Source organism: Hyalella azteca, unplaced genomic scaffold, assembly GCF_000764305.2.
Source record: "Hyalella azteca isolate HAZT.00-mixed unplaced genomic scaffold, Hazt_2.0.2 contig12068, whole genome shotgun sequence".
Taxonomy (NCBI): Eukaryota; Metazoa; Arthropoda; class Malacostraca; order Amphipoda; family Hyalellidae; genus Hyalella; species Hyalella azteca.
This window is the reverse complement of record NW_025942036.1, coordinates 31,241-46,860: the sequence shown is the minus strand read 5'-3', so window position 1 is coordinate 46,860 and position 15,620 is coordinate 31,241.

Genomic DNA, 15,620 nt, shown 5'->3' with positions numbered 1-15,620 from the left:
AGTCAATCTGGAACCCTTGGCTAATTCTTGCCAACCAGTAGCAGGTCCCTCGTCTGCAGCTCTTACAATGGCAGCTCCAACGTCACTGAACCATTCTGACTTGGCATCACTGGTTTCGGTCCAGTCTCTATTAATTCAGTTCTCCCATCCTCAAGTAAGAGCAGATTTTATTAATCATCAATTTGGTTTCAATATCAACCCAAACCTGCTACCTAAGATTGATGACCTCCATTGGTCTTTACTACCACGCTGGCAAAGTAGCGGAATTGAGCAGAATGCAACAAGTACAAGATCTCAGGTTGCGGCCCACCATTTGTCTCAGCTGCTATGCAAGAGTGATGAGCTTCTACTTACTGATACTGATGCCATCGGTGATTGCTTAACTTATCGCCAGTGGTTTGACACTTTGGAGCTCATTGCAGCAGATCATTATTGGACACGAGTCCCTGCAGAAAAGCGATGCACCCATTTCCTGTCTAGCAATGATGACAGTTCCAGTAACTCTGGTGGTTAACTGCACCATACCAAGTCCAGGCAACAACGGTCAGCTGACTTGAAGAATGCCTGCTATTTGAATGACAAACCTAAGAATAAGAAGCTAATTAAAAGCTCAAAACTGCAGAAATGCACCTCGTCTAAAAATCCTAAAACTAATAGTGTTCATAGTAAAACGACACCCAAGGTAGAAGAAATAATTCTTTCTTCTTCTAGTAATTCTTTTTCTGAAAGCTCTGACTCTTGCTCTACGCACCCAAATGACTCCAATTCTTCTGTTGTTACCCCTGTGCTTGAGCCTCATTCTCAGCATCGTCGTCATTGTGGTGGCAGCACCTCAGACAACCGTTCAGTTGTTACTCCCCCTGTGTTTCAGCTGGATGGTAAGACTAGTCTGAAAGAATATTTGCACACCTTTGAGGCATATTTTGACAAGAAGTTCAAAGGTAACTCATATGACAAGACCCAAACCCTTTCAAAGTTTCTAGTTGGGGACTTGTTACGGGTGTATGAGGTTCGTGGAGGTAGAAAACTGAAGTATGAAGTTATGAAAGAACAATTATTACAGTACTATAAGACATTGAAGGTTGGAAGTACTAGTTTTTGGAGGAAGGAGCTGGAGAGAGCAGTGCCTGATGGAGATGAAGCAGTTGATATCTTTGGGATGCGTTTGTCTGAACTTGCCCAGTTGGCATTCCCTAAAGACAAGAAAGAATGCACAACTCGCCTTTGACAGAGATTCCTTCATTGTATCCCTGCACATGCAAGCTCTAAGATTATTGATGCTGAGAGGGCCCTTCAGGCTACTACTGGTGGCAAACGCAAATACCTTCCATTTTCTAGCATTGTGAGCATGGCAAAAGATCTGCAAAAAGACCAAGCTTCTCAAAATAAATCAGTTATGTGGACAAGTCAAGTGACATCAACGAACTTCAATGCTCCAAACTCTAGTGGGTCACAATCCACTCCTAGAGCACGGTCAAGGAGCAGGCAGTTCCAGCCCCGCCGTATCTCAGCTTCTGGTAGCTCTGGGCAAGAGCCTTGCTTGCCTCACCGTCAACAGTCTGCTGTATCAGTTGAAAACTGCAAGAAGCCTAATGCCAGCCCACAAAAGGAAGCTCGTGTGCGTTGCACTTATTGTAAGAAGCCAAATCATTCACAGCGTGATTGCTGGCGAGCAGCCAAGTTGTGCCTTACATGCGGAAGGCAGCATTTTATTGAGGACTGTCCAAAATATGACCCCCAGTATCGTTCACTGTCTCAGCCACAAAGTTTTCGGCAAAGCAAGCCGTTAAACTGAATGGTCTTGCTGCCAGAGGGGATCCAGTAAGACACAAGCCAGCACCCCTCACTGAGTCTGCTTCTTCTAAAGACCTACAACATACAAAGAGAGTATCATTTCATCCTACACCACCCTGCGCTGATGCTCGACTGAAGACTTCTACTGCACCAGATGATGCAAGAATCATTGAAGAAATCCGTCTGCCCAGCCGGGTTGACCAACGCCTTCAATGCTCCAGTGAGATTGGTTCAGCTAATGCAGCTCATCCTGATGCCAATCTCTCATCCACAAATAAGCCTAAACATCTGCCCAGAATTGAACAGGCAGTGCTTGTTCCTGGGAAGATTATTAATTTTATAGGCCTTGGATGTGCATTGCTGAAGGTTAACGTCGAGTTGAACGGTAGGTCAGTAGTTGCAGTAATTGACTCTGGCGCTGAACGTTCGCTGATAGCGTCAGAGATAGTGAAAAAGTTTGAACTCTCAGTGTCAGATAGGAGTGATACTTATCGAGTCATTGGTGATCAGACCTTTAACACAATGGGAACAGTGTCCTGTGCACTCAGTATTCATGGTATTTTAATGAACAAACTTGATCTAGCAGTGTTTCCTAGCATTGCAAATCATAGCATTTCTCTTCTTCTTGGTGTTGATTTTTTGAAATCTAATTTGATTGAATTGTGCATTCGAAAGAGGAAATTGATTAAGCATTATGATAATGGTGCAAGAGCTGAAATTTTTCTTGATGACAGTGGCTCAGCCAAACAAGTATTATTTTGCAATTGTCCATGTTATGCATCTTGTGATGTCAAGTTACCTGAAGGGAAGGTGGAGGCTGTACCAGTAAATTTCTCCTTACCATCCTCTAATTCTGAGGCAATGCTGATGTATTCAGATGATGCCATTGATTCTGGGCTGTCAATGCATGTTCATGGTCTATCAGGCATCACTGATACTAGCTCTAAGTCAATTTTGATGGTTGCTTCTGAGAAGGGTATGACTGTTAAGAGAGGCCAGAAAATTGGTGCAGTCAACTCAGTGGTGCAGATAGAACCAAATACTGATCATCCTGCTTTCACAGAGAATGTTGACCCTATTTCACAGTTGTTGTTGCCTGACCTCTCGTCAGCTGAGCAGTCCAAAGTCATTCAAATGCTAAGCCAGTTTAGAGAGGTGTTCAGTGAGGGAGATGTGGATGTAGGGCTAGCCAGTGTCACACAGCACCAAATAAAACTTACTGATGACACTCCAATCTATCAGCGGCCCCGCCGGTTTCCACAACCCATTTCAGATGAAATTGAGCGCCAATGCCAAGAGCTTAACTCATTGGACATAATTGAGCCTAGTTCCTCCCCCTGGTCCTCTCCTGTAGTACCAGTCCGCAAGAAGGATGGATCAATTAGAATGTGTATCGATTATAGGCAGTTAAACAAAGTAACTATCCCAGATAAGTTTCCTGTTCCAAATCTCTCAGATTCAATATTTGGCCTAAATGAACTAAGTACTTTAGTAGATTAGATTTAGTTAGGGGATACTATCAAATACCAATTCATGAAAATAGTAGACCAATGACAGCATTTTCAACCCAGAGAAATCATTGGCAATTCAAGCGCTTAAGTTTCGGATTACGTAATGCTCCCTCTGCTTTCCAAAGAGAGATCCAAGCCGTACTCAATACTTTCCCTTCAAATAAAGTCATAGCCTATATTGATGATATTTTAATAATGAGCAGTACTTTTGATGAACACCTTCAGTTGGTAATGAAAGTTCTCCAAACCTTACTTAATTATAATATTAAAATCAAACCATCTAAATGTGAATTTTTTAGATCTCAAGTGGAATACTTAGGTCATATCGTAAGCCCTTCTGGCATTCTCAAAACTGAACAATACCTATCCAAAATTCGTGATTACCCTCAGCCTAAGACAGTCGGTGAACTACGAGAGTTCCTTGGTTTCATTAATTTTCAGCATAAATATTTGCCATATTGTTCAGAGATACAAAAGCCCTTGTCATGTCTGACTGGTGGACGCAAGTCAAAAGTGCTCTCATGGACTGAAGAGATGACAGTAGCATTTAATAAACTTAAGGAAGAAATGCAGGAAGATTTAGAACTTGCATATCCTGACTATTCTGAAAGTGCCCACAAGTTGGAGCTCTGGGTTGATGCGTCTGCCTATGGTGCTGGAGCATATTTGGCTCAACAGCAAGGTGAATCGCATAGAGTCATAGGCTTTGCCTCCATGACATTTACCCAGACCCAAATGAATTATTCAACTCTCGAACGTGAGCTCGAGAGTTGAAGACATTGATTGATGCCCCAGCATTGCGCTGGGGCATCAAAACTTCCGACCTTTTCTTTATGGTGTTGAATTTATCTTGTTTACTGACCATCAACCACTTGTCCACTTGCACAACATGAAAATAGTGTGTTCTAGACTTGCAAGAACTGTAGAGGAACTATCTGATTTTGTTTTTGAAATTCGATATGTACCAGGACATCTTAATGCAGCTGCTGATGCTTTATCCAGATTAAATGTTGAAGTTGCAGCATCAGACGAGTCTAATCTAGAGCCAGTAATTCCCAGTGGTTTAGTACTAAATGGTGCACCTGTTCCAGGTGGTGGTAATTCATTGTTTTTGAGTTTGCACAAGTCCTTATCTTGCATTAAAGTTGAGAGACCAGTTCCTGTGAATGCGCTTGAGTTAAGGGAAATCCTTGTTGATGACCTGTTGAATCACTCAGTTAAGTATAAGCTTCACTTGGACCGTGACTCCCGTAAACAATTGCGCTTGATGAGGTGTTCAGGTCAGCTGCCATCTCTTGATGTTCTTATGGCAGCCAGTAGACTATTCAAGGTGAAGGTTTTTGTATATTTTTGGTCAGAAGTACCTGTTATTTACCAATTTGATGAATATGAAAATGTAATCCATCTTCAATGTATTAGTGGTGTTCACTTTAATCCACTGATTGAGGTTGTAAATTATGTACCACCTGACGTTCAGAAGTGCTCTATCAACTCAGTTCAGGCTGCCCCTGCACCGTACTTTGTGCATTGTGAAGGTGATACTGATGACAATGCTGCAGAGAAGTTAGGAAACATTGATTCATTGCTGGGAAACCTAGTAGAACATTCCTCTTGTAACCATAGTGGAAGTAGCCTTGCGTGCATTGAANTCTCACACGTTGAGTGATATTTTTGCTGATGATGTTGACAGCTCATTTTCTGGCTTTGGAGAGGCTCCTCAGGGCACTCTGCCTTTGTGTCCCATTTCTACGGTTGGTACTGTTGGTGCCGGTTTGTGTAGTGATCAGTGTCGGGGATGTAATTTTGAGGCCAAGGCAGAAGCTAATGCTCTTTTTAATAAATTCCTTATTTGTGATTTTTCGCTGGTTTCTAGAACTGGTTCACCACAAGTAGAGCCATCTGTATCTCAAATCACATCCTCTCAGCACAGTAATTTTGAGAAGTGGTATAAAATGTCAGTTAATGACTGGGAAGATAGCGATTGGGAACTTTCATCTGTACACTCGTCCTGCATGGTAGATGAATCTGGTGAAAAGACAGACAGTGAAAGTGTCCCTAAGACCATTAATGGGAATACCCCACAGCATGTATCTAAACTGGAAGAAGCATCTCAGGTAACCACAGAACAAAGTCAGAGAAGCTATTCTGAATGCGAAAGTGATTCATTTGAGGGGTTCCCTGATGTTGTTGGTCAAAATTTAGATTTGTCATGGCTAAGCTCTCTGCGGAAAAGGGTCGTTAGGCAGATTATTCAGAGCGACACAGATGTTTCTGTACGACAAACAAGATCTAAGGGGTCTGTCCCTGACTTACCTAATGTACAAGCAAAAGTTTTAGAACACAGTTTAAAGAGAGATGGCAATATGACATCATAATTTTCTACAATTTAGCCCTTTTAAATTGGTATTAATAAATTTTCTTGTAAATATGTACATATAGCTTTTGCGGTGTATCTTATCGAAATTTTTACCAACATTGTAAAATTATACATCTTCTCCTCCCATTTGATGGTGCAAATAGGCCATATTTTTAAGTGAATTAGAGAAAACTTTTTTTCAGGGGGGGGAGAGAGGTGCCCATTAATACTTTAAGGATTTTAAAAAATTGTTTATCAGTTTTCTCAATTTGTACTTGTAGATTTTTTTTCTCGTTTGTGTTTGCACCATTTTAAATAGAAGTGTATGTGTCATGATAAAGCTAAGTATCGCAATAAATTTATTGAGTTAAGGTCATTAGGGTTATAGGATTGAAGGAAGAGCAAATCTTGCCTTGTGGTGTTGCAGTTCATATAAGTTAATTTCAATTCATTCTAGTAAAAGTCAATTTTCACACCAGATAGATTGAGCTGGTGGGGGGGCATGTTGCCGGAAGGCATTATTGCTTTTTCTCCACTCAACCCATCTGTGTAATTAACCAATTTTCTTACTCAATGCATCCTTTTGTTCCATATCGTTTCAGAACAGAGGTAATGATTAAATTCCATTCAAGCCAAGTTTAATTCAGTAACTAAAATGCTGCCAAGACAGTTAAATGCATCAAGTTAATTCTGCAATACTGTTGGGCGAGTGAAGCTCTTCCTGATAATGTATATATATGTACGTCTTCCGTAATACTGCATTTTTCACATCTTTTTTAACCGTTGCATTATTTATCTGCACTGATTGAGCACAACCCTACCATAATTTAGTTAACTTTATGTTTGAAGTGTTCATAGACATAATGGTGATGCGGTCCTTGTTTTACCTATATAACTTCACTTGCATTATTGTGTCAAATCTACTTCCAATGTTGTTTGCTTTGTGTTTATTAATTATGATTTTTGCACCAATAACTCTTGCAATCTAACTTACTATGCTAAATTATCAGTCCTTAATTTCCTAAATGTTTGTTCATTATTCAGTTGTAGCATGATTGCTTCAAGTTAATCTCTAAATTTAGGCATGATCGATTGTAACCTGCTTTGCCTCATGGTCACATTATGCTCAGTATATTTCATTTGTAATTTTTATATCTTTCAGCTGTTTGAGGACCTTATGCGCCATTGCCCGTCCTGTGCTCCCTATTCCATATCACTAGTTACCAAGCACCAAGTCCCATAGACCTAAAGCACTATATGCAATACTGTCTTTGTACATTCATTGGCATGTCAGTTGTATTTTAAAATCCCATAATAAAACAGAACTCTTCTGGCAACTCTTTACTTACACCATATTAGACCAATTCAATTTCACTTAAGTGGGTTACGAGTTAATCCCCCCGCGGCATACACGGGAACAATATATAACGGCTTTTACTACATCATGGCTTGAAAAATACAGCTATGGTTCAGAGAAAAGATATTTTCTTCTCAAGGTGGCCAATTTTAACCTGCAACTTCTGAAAATTAACCATGAAATGATGGTGTTCATCTGCAATTTTAGGACAATTCTGCCTGTTATACCAGATTGCCTATCTAAAATGTATCGGCTACAGTTGCTTATTATAGATACCGTATATTCCATGGCTGATTTCTTGCATAATAAATTATAGTTAATAAAATTACTAAATCTTGAATGGTAATAAAAATGTACAGTCTGTAGTCTGTAGTATCAAGCTGTAAACCTAAATGATATAGGTATCTACTTGGCAAGCCACAACTGAATTTTTTGAGCCATGGTTATATGGATTTGCCAGCGGTGATTCCATTTCTTTGAGCCGTGAATTCCATACCTCAGCCATGAAGAGCCATTTACAAGCCATGAACTTATTTACTAAGTCCTGTGCATGTGTTACCCAAAATGTCTAATTTTACCCTATAAACAGCAACAGTTGTCTTTACTTTAGTGGCAACTGAACTTGCAATGATCCATTCTGACCGCTCTGATGTGACCGCAACTATGCAATCTTCAACTAAATGTTTTGGGTTGACTCGTTATCATTCTATTCTGCAGGATATTTTGGCAGGAGCATTGAAGTAGTGCAGATTGCAGAAGTTGAAAATTTTATGAAATGACATGTTTGCAAAGTGCAAACCACCATTTTTTCAATCGAACAAAAATATATGACATTAGAGCTGCAAGATTTCATACCTACTAAAATTACCTATATGATATTAGACAAAAAAAAAGGACTTTTCCTGACTTGAGAGAATTATGAAAGCTTATTTATTTAATAGAAGAATATTTAATAGGGAAATTTTGAAATTGTCAGGCAGTAATATGCAATTTCACAGAACTTTAGAAGCCCAAGCTTGAGGACACATTACCAGTTTATTTAGTTTTGATGGATCTTGACTTGTTACTTCTGTATAAATCAGGAAATGTTTTTATATTCAACTGCAATTTTTTAGAATTCCTTTATATTAATTATTTTTGCCTGTAATTTTTTATTAAATTTTGTCTGATATTCCTAATTTGTATTTTGGCAACATTCAATAGAAATTATCGATTTTAGAAACAGAACAAGACTACAACTACTGGTGTAATTGAAGCTTTGTGGTTATTAATATTAATATATATTAATATTATATTAATATATAATATATTAAAATATTTTGTGACTAATGGTCCCAAAAATCATAGTTGAAATTTTCTCACCCTTGGACTGGACAATTAGGCTGAAGCTGCTGCAAATTGGAAAGAAATAATTAGAATAATAATATAGAATAATTATAATAATAATTAGAATAATAATAATAAGAATAAATTAGAAAGAAAGATAATTCCACCCATACCTGTACCTGCTGATTAATTTTCATTGAAAAAAATGAAGGCACATTTTTGTCTACAATTTTTGAAAATCATAAAAGAAATGATCATTTTATTTTTGCCTGCAATTATCAGCAAGAATTCTGAGCAGTAATTCAGATTTTGCTCCTAAATCTGGAATATTGGGCCAATATTTTTTTTATTAACTCCTAACTAATTTTCTGCATTTATCTGTGTTCTAGATTTATCGAACTGACAATGGAGCTGGTCTCCGAAACGTTTTCAAAAAAGATATGCTAAATTTTTGTGGTGTTTTCTTCGCTTTTAAATTTCTAGTGAATCTGCGATTAAAGCAATCTAGTGACTTTTTTAATTGGGCAAATATTGATTAATCTGGAATATTGGGCAGAATTTACCAAGACTTCACTGAAATGAACAATAATTATGCGCATATCTTATTGAAGCCAAAAATGTGTAGTTTTTCTTGATTTGCACCCTAGTATTCAGGCCAAGTCCATAGGAGTGGATGAAATGGTCTTTCAGCTCAGGAGTTTGCGACTCATAGTCAGAAACCAGAGATTTTTTAGAATCAGTTCATTTTTATTTTCCTCATTTACTTAAGATTTAAACCTATATTTAACCTAAATTTTTTTATACCTGTATTTAAAATCTAGATTTAAACCTACATTTAATATATATTTTTTAAAATCTAGATTTAAACCTAGATTTATACAAGATAATGCTGGTATCCATGATACTTTGCTGGTGTACTTATAGGAATCAAAAATGAACTTGAGGGAGAGTAAAAAAAAATCCTTCCTGCCACTATGGACTTTGGGTCTCAATTGTAGGCATCTTCTGCCTTATTCCTCAGTTTGGTCTGTGTATGCATACCCGTGTGCACTGGTCTTATACGAGTCTGGAAAAGTTGAAATACTGTACGAGTGACTCGTATACAACTTTTTAGGTTTTCCATGACCAGTGCACACTTTTTTCCGCATTCGTGGGCATCTTCTGCCTTATTTTACAGTTTGGTCTGTGTATGCATATATAGACAAGGTGCGTACCTGTCATGGAAAACCTGGAAAGTCGTATATGAGTCTGAAAAATTGAAAGTAGTATACAAGTCACTTGTATACACTGCGGGACCTGAATGTTGGTGTGAATGAAATTCAAACTGAATTTGAATTTCAGTTTGATGGGGAACTGCAAAATGAATTTGCAGGACCTGACCCAAAGTGGGACCTTCCTCTTGGCTGATATATTTGTGGGGTCCAGCACTGACGCAGAATAAATCAACTGCAATAAATCAAGTGTACTTAATAAAATTCTACCTTGTCTTTGAGTGGTGTAGAAGTGGGGCAAAGATGAAGTAAAGTACAGTAGAAGTGGGGCAAAGATGAAGTAAAGTACAGTAGAAGTGGAGCAAAGATGAAGTAAAGTACAGTAGAAGTGGGGCAAAGATGAAGTATAGTACCAAGTGGATCAAGAAAGGAAAATACATTCATGCTGAGTCATTATTAAGCTTTTTTTCACCATTTTTGTTGCTGTAGTATTCCTACTAGAATAATTATTTTATTTCTGATTTATAATAAACTGCATAATTGAGCTGCAAAATTGAATATTGTTCTAAAATGTGTAGTAGGAGCCACAAGATTTTGGTGATAACTTAACACTTCCTAATGTTGATACGAGTTAGGCATGCCAATCGCTGGCCCTGAATGCACAAGCAAACATGGACATATTTCTTTCCAAATAACAATTTATATTCTGTGAAGTTAGGGATAACTCAATACAAAGATACTATTTATTGCCCTGCCTTTATAAATGACTTAGTATATTTCTCTATAAATAACTATTTATGTTCAGTGAAGTTAGGGATAACTCAATACAAAGATACTATTTATTACCCTGCCTTTATAAAGGACTTAGCATATTTCTCTATAAATAACAATTTATATTCTGTGAAGTTAGGGATTCCGTCAACTGGGGTGACTTTGGCCACAACTACAACAGAAACAAATGGCAGCAAAACAAAATAATAAACGTTGGCCAAAGTCACCCCAGTTGACTATAACTCAGTACAAAGATACCATTTTATTGCCATGCCTTTATAATTGGCTTATTATCTTTCTTTATAAATAACACTATCTAATTTTTTTTGTTATGGCTGCTAAGCAGACTGAGGTGTTAACAACCATGCAGAGAATGTAGGCTAACATGACTATGAAGTTAAGGATAACTTGGTGCAAAGATACCATTTTATTGCCGTGCCACTATCATGTTATGGCTTAAACTTTTAGGGGTAATTCTATCAACTTGCTGGGGAAAATTGCTTGCTAAACTTGCTGGGGAAAATGGCCTATTCTCAAGTTTGGCCCCTAGCCTCAGGCGATGTCTAGTCACTGAATACTGATGGATACCAGCTACTTTTTTTCGTGCCCTAGCAAGAATACGTTCTCGAAATTCAGCATTTGCCGCGTGTACTGAGAAAATTTTCTCTTCCACAACGAGATTAAAATTTTTACTGCCAAAAACTTGACACAAGATTTTTTGGCTGTAGTTGTAGTTATCAAAATGTAGTTATTTTGATATTGGTGCAAAGATACCATTTTATTGCCCAGAAATGGTCTCTTGTATGTTATGGCTTAACCTATTTGAGGGTAAAACATGGGGTAAACCTATCATAGCTTACCTCACTGTTGCATCATTTTTTGGCCTATCAAAGATGTAAATATTTTAATAACCTTTCAGGTGCCATTAGATACCCAATGTAACAACTTAATACATAATCAAAATGTTATCTTTTATGTAGCATAGATCTTACGTACTGTCTTGTGATTAGCTTATGTCTTGTTCTCTTTTTTATTATATATATTTATCCTCAAAATATTATGTGGTTGGTTCCTCCTATTAAAATAATAATTATTCCAACCTGCACTTCTGGGCATGGCTGAGCAATCATTCCTTTAGGAACTTGCCTTTAGGACTTGAATTCCATCTAGTTTGAAAAAAGCTTTTTTTTTAAATATGGTGTCTTAATTTACATAAATACTTGGTATTGCAATCATCTCTTGAGACAATCTACGAACAATTAAACTAATAATGAATCCAGCAATCAAACTAATATAATACAAATTAATATAATAAATTTATAATATGATATATGTAATAAATATATAATATAATATAGTAATACAATACATCCCGCAGGCATACATCGGCAGTCGCCTCAACAGCGCAGGAGGCGCAGCAGCGGCCAGCAGCCGGGGCGTCTCTGCCATAGCCGCTCTCAAGGAGCCCATCAAGCAGGTTTCACACCAGTACTCGACAGAAATTATGAAGGATTTGAGCAAGACCGCAGGTTTGGAGACAAACGTTGAATTCCAGTCTTGTCTCTCTCTAGACTCGTCGTCAAGCATGGCTGTATCTCACGAAGAACAACACCATCTATCGCTAGAAATTTTGAAGGCCCTATCTGTCAAGGAAACTCAGGAAAAGTTAGACATTTTAGAAACTCGGTTGCTTGAACTTCAGTAGCAGACTGAGGAGAAGAAAATTGAACGGGAAAGTCTGCTACTCGAGAAGCAACTTGCCAAGATGAAGTGCATTTGGAGAACAATGAAGCCGTCTCGTGGGGCTGACATGGGCGCTATTTCTGAGCCGGACTCTAACAAGGTGATCTCCTGGCTGAGCGACGTATCGCCTGGGGTGTTCGCGTCGCGTGGCACAGCGGGGAGAGATCGTCAGCTGACGTACGGCGTCACTGACGACTCCAGCGTTCATCAAGAAACGAAGCCCGGACCAGCCGGCGCCTCTCGCAGTGCTCTCGATCCTTTGGCTCGCAGCTTCTATCCATTAGGAGCAGTGTCAGACGCAACGGGTAGACATTTGCTAATCTCAGATCTGAAGATGGGTCAAAGTCATCCGTTCTCTGGCGAGACTCGTCTGTTCTCAAAGTGGCTAACTACACTGCAACATAGGATGTCTTCATTGCATCTCGATCCGTTGGATGAACTGGAAATCCTTGAAGCTCACACATTGGAGGGATTGCCGCCGCATGAAGTTATTCAAACATTCGGTGTATGAAGAATTAAGAGAAGAGTACTTGCCACGTAGAAGTGGCAAGTTCCCTGTACCAGAATTTGTTGAATTTTCCAGCAATAACTGGAGTGTTTCAAGTGACCCCAATGATCCTTTGCCTCTTTCTCCGTCACTTCTGCTCACCACAAAGGCAGCTCTACTCGCCATCGCCACCGACTCTGAACCGTGGGACCTCATCGCGATGGTGCGCGACAGTGGCGCCGAGTGAAGAATCTCTCGGACCAATTTTGGATTAAGTTTCGCCAGATCTACTTGAGCGAGCTCCAAAGACGGAATAAATGGAAAACTCCAAAACGACACTTGAGATGTGGCGACCTGGTCCTCGTCCGAGATAAGGGAGCCAACAGACTACATTGGCCCACAGGCCTGGTGCAGTCCGTCAAGACGAGCGCCGACGGTCTCGTCAGGAGCGCTACCATCCGAACCGTTGTCACAAAGAACCCTGATGTTATTGTTCGTGTTTATGAGAGGCCGATAGGGGAATTAGTTCTTCTTTAAGCCGCTCCAGCTTAATTTAGTTTATTATGTTGTGTTTGTTTTTTGTTCCTCTTAATAAATGTTCCTTTGAACCTTGTACCCAAGCGTAGTCATGGGTAATTATGTCAGTCGAGCGAACTGAAGCGGGGAGTGTCACGTCCTGTACGCGCATGACGTGTAATTTTGTATTCGTACGTTAATAGCGCGGACGTCACAGTATTCACATTCACGGCCGCCCCGCCCGCTCATTGTGTTGATAGCTTCTGTTGTGTTTAGCGCTACAGCTGCGCTATTCCATAGGCCGATTAGTTATAAGTGTTATACATGTTTTGTCAATTTATTGTGATTTGTGAATCTTATCTCGTCCGTTGATCTTGTATCTTAGTGAGTCATGCTCTGTATCATCAGACTATTTATAATAATCACCAGCGTAACGTGACTTTCTTTATCTCTCAGGCGGCCATTCACGTAATTTCAATTACCTGCAGTCACAAGCGATTCATTATGATACATCTGGCAACATTATTATTTAAATGTTAAACCTGAATCCTTGATTAATTGAAAAACACTTATTTTTTATATATTTGACTTTCAATTTATTTGCGGCGTTTTTTGTCCCGCGGTTTAACAAACCTGAAATAAAGAAGATTCAAATGAATATTTCGGAAGCCTCTATTTCTAATTGTTCCTGCCTGGCTATTATTGAGTGGTCCTTGGAATTCTAGCCGGAACAGCAACTGAGGACTTTTGAGTTGCCAATGATTTCTATTTTCCCGAATCTCCTTCATGATTCAATGTAAAATATATTTATATGTGACAATGAATACAGAATAATTTACTGGTATGATCACAGAATCGAAAACGAAAGTAATTTAGAGTTTTTTTTTGGCCCACCATTTTGTGGACTTTATATTTAATCAATCAGTCCAGAGTGTAGGAAAACATTTTCCCGCCATAACGTCCAGAGTGTGGGAGAACATTTTCCCGCCATAACGTCCAGAGTGTGGGAGAACATTTTCCCGCCATAACGTCCAGAGTGTAGGAGAACCTTTTCCCGCCATAACGTCCAGATTGTNCTTCGCTTTTCCTCAGCTTCTTCCGCAATTTTTGCTCGTTTCTGCAAAGTGCAATAACGTGTTACAATCAGTATGGAATGAAGCGAAACCATCATAATATATCATGTAAAATGCAAACCTTACACACTACAAACATTCTTTGCTCAGATTCCGACACTATTCATAAATTTACTAGAATATCTAACAAACAAATACACACTATAAATAAAATCTTTCTTATAGATCTTGTAAATAATCTTTATTTGTATTTATTATTTATAAATAAAAATAAATATAACTATAAATATGAGTAACAAATGAAACTCTCACCGATTATTTGCCCAGACCTCAATTTTGCTCAGGAATCCTCAATTGTCCATTAAAATTCAAGCGTATGTTATAGCCCATTCATCTATTGAACGAAGATTACACGCTCGCCGGGTCACCTGCCACTATTACTAGATTCATACATCTATTTGATAAGATTCTGATTAAGAAATCAAGTTAGGGCAACACCTTTATATTATATATATTTAGGCCAAGAATTAGCGTACAGCTCTCAGTCTACTATAATATGGTCTGGCACACACGTAGATCATGCACGGACGCGTAGACGTTAATCCTTCATTGATCCATTTCACATGCGCCGAAGAACCAAGCTTCGGTGATATAATCCCAGCGTATTATACTGGCGAAAGTTGCTATAGTCACTGGCCAGATGCAGAATATACAAGAAGCTGGAGACTGTTAGCTGTTGGACTTTCAGTTCTTCTACCTCCAGAGAAAATCATGAACCCAAGTCCGCTACAGCGCTAAGTCGCCAGGAATGTGCCAGGGAATTTATAATTAGAATTTAGGCATCCGCTTCAGATGCTCGATCCTACACTTCAGATGCTCGTACTCTGCTACACAAGAGTCCATTATTCCAAGCCGTTCTTAACAATCTAATGTTCTTCACTTTGCGTTGTAGGAAAAGGGCGTAAACACTGAGTTTTTATGCTGTCCTACACGTGCTGTTGAATTTAACTGCCATCATATTTCAGCAGTCCAGGGTCGTGTGCAAACACAACAGAGGCCGCGAAACCGCATGCACTGGGCTCCGCAACTGCTGGAATCTTGCTGTTTTTGACAAAAGCACTGTGAAATCACGTTGGGTGCTACTTTTTCGTATAGTTTAATAAATAGCTTCACGGCATTTCCAGGCTCTGCTTTCAATGACCACAGCAGATACACTACTGGCGTTGCATCCGCTGCAACGTCGCTGTCGCACTGTAAAGGCCCGTTTACACTAGGGGCAACACACGAGAGTCAAGTGCCTCAAAGCGCATGCAGAGGCGCTTTGCAGCCTCTGCATGCGCTTCTTGACCGATTGACGAGCTAGCGATTGACAGGGGCCATGCCTCATGCAACAGAAGCGCGGCGCTTAGTAGATAACTATTAAAGAATTGATATCACTTGTATGCTTAAATCGCAAATTAACTAAGAATTTAAAT